This window comes from Arachis ipaensis, chromosome B09 (genome assembly GCF_000816755.2).
Source record: "Arachis ipaensis cultivar K30076 chromosome B09, Araip1.1, whole genome shotgun sequence".
NCBI classification, from domain to species: domain Eukaryota; kingdom Viridiplantae; phylum Streptophyta; class Magnoliopsida; order Fabales; family Fabaceae; genus Arachis; species Arachis ipaensis.
Genome location: NC_029793.2, coordinates 139,959,463 through 139,964,491, shown reverse-complemented (window position 1 = coordinate 139,964,491; position 5,029 = coordinate 139,959,463).

The following is a 5,029-nucleotide window of genomic DNA, read 5'->3' as shown; positions in this document are numbered from 1 at the left end:
TGGTAACTAAATTTTTAAAAAGTTTAGGATTAATTCAGTTATATAATACTTGACAACTAAGAACTAATAACAGAATCTTATGTTTATACTTGTCAAGTTGTTGCTGAATTGATCTTAAATTTTTTTTTAAAAAAATAGCTAATAAAAGTATATTTGATGCAAGTGAAAATTTTTAAGACAAAATTAAAATAAAATCAAACTTAGAGATATTTTAAAAATAAAAAATATACTTTACCCTAACAATAATAAAACATTGATGTAAAAATAGATAACATGCATTGATCTAACAAAAATCTTAGGGACTAGTATTTTCTTACTAATTTTGGTTAGTATTTAACCAATATAAATGTTACGATGGGTAACCGGAGATTGTTGGGCTGGACTCACTGGGTTGGCCCAATCGTCTGAGGAAGGAAGCCTTCGAGCGGGTCTGCGTCTTGGGGGCCTCCGTCCGACTTGTGAATATGAACGAATGGGAGTGGTACCTGCAAAGACACTATGGTGCCTAAGTCAGCAAGGGTGTGAGCAGGCCTAGAGAGTATTGGGACTTAGAGATACCTAAGGGGTGTCAGTGTATTTATAGTGGTGATCCAATAACCACCGTTGGAGTAGTGCCACTTTTTTAGGGTGTTAACCGTTCCTTTATCTCAGGGAGGTTAGGATATGACTCTTGGAAGTGGTTAGAGAGATTCTAGGGACAGTTACTCATTCAAGCGAATGTTTATCTGCCAGCTAACTCTCGTCCCCGACTTCTTTAGGGTAAGTCGTGGTAAGAACCGACTTCGCAGGAGGAAGGTCGGTGCTAGGTGAGGCTCAATCCTTCAGATTGGGCCTTTTATTTGTACCTGGGCCTTATCGTTGGGCCAGGGTATGAATAGTGCCCCTACTCGAGCCCAATTTCTTTTAAGATTTGGGTTCGAGTATTCTACTCAAGGTCGTAGCCGACTTGTTGGAGGACCGACGTGATGGTCTGGAACCGACGTGACTTTTCGTGACCTTTTGGTTCTTACAGTTACGTCTAATCATGCATCGCGTCCGTTAGGGATTTGCGTAGGGATTGATGGCCTTGGTAATGGTGCATTCTTATTAATGACTGCTCCGTTTTTACCGTTGTGCCCCTAGCATTTTTATAAATACTTTCCCTCTCTTTCGTTGTTTCGTTTCTGCGATTTTTCAAATTTCCTCTTCTTCTTCATTTGTTCGTGGTGCAACCTCCGTTCGAAGGCTTTTACCTTGCCTTTCACTCACTCTCAGACAAAGGTTAGTCTTTTTTTCCACGAAAAATGCTTCTTGCTTGCATGCTTTTATTTCTTAGAGAGAAGTTGGTTCGTAGGTTCTGACTCCATATTCCCCTTAGAGACCATATTTTTTATTTTTCTTTTTCTTTTTCCGTTGTAAGTTTTTCTCACCTTTTAGGAAAAACAATGGCCTCCGTAGAAGTTCTTGCTCAATGGGTCGATGTCACAGTTTTAGGAGAGAAACCTTTGGTTGACGCCGAATTTGTCACCCACCTTCGCACTCATCACAGGCTTTGTACTTCTGAGGAGGATGAGCCGAAGTACGAGTTAGTGGTCCCGGGTCCGGAGGACCGGGTGTGCTTCGGGAGGGTCACTGAGGCAGCCCTTCATTTCTTTTTTATGTATGAAAGCATGATTACCCGTTTGGGTGTTTTTCTTCCATTTTCTGACTTCGAAATGTCTGTGTTACGTCACTGCCGAGTTGCTCCTACTCAGCTTCACCCCAACTCTTGGGGTTTTTTGAAAATTTACCAGTTTATCAGCCAAGCCCTGGAGTTTCCGACTTCCTTGAGGATTTTCTTCTATCTTTTCCATATGACCAAGCCCTTCAGTGGGCAGAATAATAAACAACAATGGGTGTCCTTCCGGGCTATTCAAGGCCGGAGGGTTTTCACCCTTTTTGATGAATCTTTTCATGACTTCAAAAATTATTTTTCAAAGTGCAAGCTGTAGAGGGTCACCACCCCTTTTTTCTGGATGAGAATTCTTCCCCTCGCTTTCCTCTGTATTGGTTGGAGGCCTCCCCCTGTGAGAAATATGGTCTGGATGACCTGGATGAGGTGGAGGCAGCCATTGTGGGGTTCCTCCGAGAAGTATGGGGGAGGGCCCCATATCTGGATACTAAAAAATTTCTCCAGGGGTCTCCGACCTTTGTTCAGACACAACTAGGTAGCTTTTATTTGTTTTTATTGGATTTCTGACTTGTCTGACTTGCTTTTTCCGACTTGTCTAATCTTTTGGCTACTATTTATTTTTACAGAGATGGCGAAGAGAAATTCGAATGAGTCTTACCAGAGGGTCCAGGAAGCTAAAGCGAGGTCTAGGGCCAGGACTGGTGGTGCCAGGGCAGTTATCTCTCCTCCTCCTCATCCTCCCCGAAATTTGGGGTATTCTTCTGAACCTATTGTGATTTCTTCTTCAGCTTCTTCTCAGCCGCCCCCTTCTCCCCGACCTTCTCCTAAGCCAGAAAGGAAGAAGCGCAAGGCTTTGGAGCATGGCTCTTCTTTGGAGGGTGAGGTTAAAGTAGATGCCCCTGCATTCATCCGGAAATACATCTACCCCCATACCCGTATAGGTATGGATGATGTTACTGTCCGGAACCATCTTACCACTCTGGCTGAGGAGAGTATCAGGGCGGCGAGGGTCTGTGCCAAGCTCTTAGATATTTTTGAGAAGACCCCTCTTAACTCTTTGGGTTCAACCTCAAAGGTTGAAGAGCTAGAGGGAAGGCTTCTCATGTATCAGGAGCATGAAAGGGAGTTAAAGAAGGAAGTCACCAAATTGAGGGAGGAGAGAGATAGCCTTCGGGAGAAGGAGAGCAAACTGCAGGCCCAGTGTAATATGAAGGTGGGCCTGAGGAAGACATCGCAGGAGAGTTACCAGAGGTTGTTTGAGGACCTTGTGGTCGTTAAAAAAGATTTGCTGAATGCTCGGACTGCCTACGCCGAGTTGGAGGACTCCATTGCTGAGGGATCCGAGGAGGCCTGGAGGATTTTTAAGGAGCAAGTCGGGGTCATTGCCCCTGACTTGGATCTTTCTCCTTTAGATCCCGACAAGGTTGTAATTGATGGGGCCATAGTTGATCCCCCAGTTCCTTAGGTTGTCACCGAGTTAGATTTGAAGACTCGGGGGCAAAAAATCATTGAGTCCCCTCCTCGTTCGAAGGATGCTCCGAGTTCCTCGAAGCCTCAAAGGTCCTCCTCTCCGACTCCCATGGATACTTCTCTCCCTAATCCTAACGCTGCTCCGACCAATCTTCTTGGATCTGGTGGTGATCCGTCTACTCCTCTGAAAAAATAACTTTATTGGCTATATGGGGGCCCGGCCTGTGGGTCCCCCCTTTTTTAAACTCTTTATATTTATTGTTGGTAGTGGTGGTAACTGAACAATTTTCTTTGGCCTTTTAAGGCCGTAAAAAAAAATATTTATAATTGCCCCCTTTTTTTTTGGATAAGGGTTTTTAGCCACCTTTTTATGTGCATGCTTTTCTGGTTTTGATTTTTCGAAGTCCCCCTGATCTTTTCTGAAAACCTTTTCTTTGGCTTGTCTGTCTTTCTGAACCCTTCCGCTTTAAGGATTTTAAGACAGCTTTTAAGCTTTTTCCTAGGTTTTTCAATCTCTTTTGCTATTCCTTATACTCAACTTGGTGTTTTATTGAGTTTCTATGACTTAGGTTATTTTTGCGATGCGTTTTTATTTCAACTCGGTTTTTTCTCCGACTTATGAGTCGAAACGGTCCCGAGTTTCTTATGATCAACTTTTATAACCTCTTTACACCGACTTGTACCTCGTCGTTTTATCCTGACCACCATTTAGGTTAGTTCATGGGATTTTCACGTTTTGTCGAGCTTCAGTCGGCGCATTTCGTAGAACGAAAAATAAACGAGAAGGAATTTATAAGAGATATTGCAAAAGATCTTTATTAATTTGGGAAGGTACTTTACTGCTACTAAGGGTTTTTAATAATCTTTTCCCCCTTAGCCTCTACTATGATGCCTCATTAAAAACCCTTCTTCAAAAAAAACCCTTTAATGTTTTGGGAAAAAATCGTGAAGTTGGGAAAAGAGTACATCAGGGAATAGAGTTCGCTTTTAACTGTAGTACCTTTTCATATTACAAGCATGTCACGACCTTGGTAACTCGGTACCATTCAGGTCGGTCACTTTATAATAACCTTTTCCTAAGACCTCGCTAACTTTGTAAGGTCCCTTCCAATTGGCGGCGAGCTTTCCTTCCCCTGATTTATTGACTCCAATGCCATTTCTGATCAAGATCAAATCGCTTGAGGCAAAGCTCCTTAGGATGACTTTTTTGTTGTACCTTGTAGTCATCCTTTGCTTCAGCGCTGCTTCTCTTATCTTGGCTTCTTCTCGGACTTTGGGGAGCAAATCGAGCTCCTCTTTGCGCCCCTGTATGTTTCCGATTTTATCATGGAGGATCACCCTTGGACTTTGTTCGCTGATTTCTATTGGTATCATGGCTTCTACGCCATAGACTAGTCGGAAGGGCGTTTCTCCAGTGGCGGATTGGGGCGTTGTCCTGTAAGCCCATAACACTTGTGGGAGCTCCTCAGCCCAGGCTCCTTTTGCATCTTGTAGCCTTTTCTTTAATCCTGCCAGTATGACTTTGTTGGCTGCCTCGGCTTGTCCATTTGCTTGCGGGTGCTCCACCGAGGTGAACTGGTGTTTAATCTTCATACTGGCCACCAGGCTTCTGAAGGTAGAGTCGGTGAATTGGGTTCCATTATCTGTAGTGATGGAATATGGTATCCCATATCTTGTGATGATATTTTTGTAGAGGAACCTCCGACTTCTTTGGGCTGTGATGGTAGCCAATGGTTCTGCTTCTATCCATTTTGTGAAATAGTCTATTCCCACGATCAGATATTTGACTTGTCCTGGCGCTTGGGGAAAGGGACCTAACAAATCCATTCCCCACTTTGCGAAGGCCATGGAGAAGTTATACTGATGAGTTCCTCGGGGGGAGCCACGTGGAAGTTTGCATGCATTTGG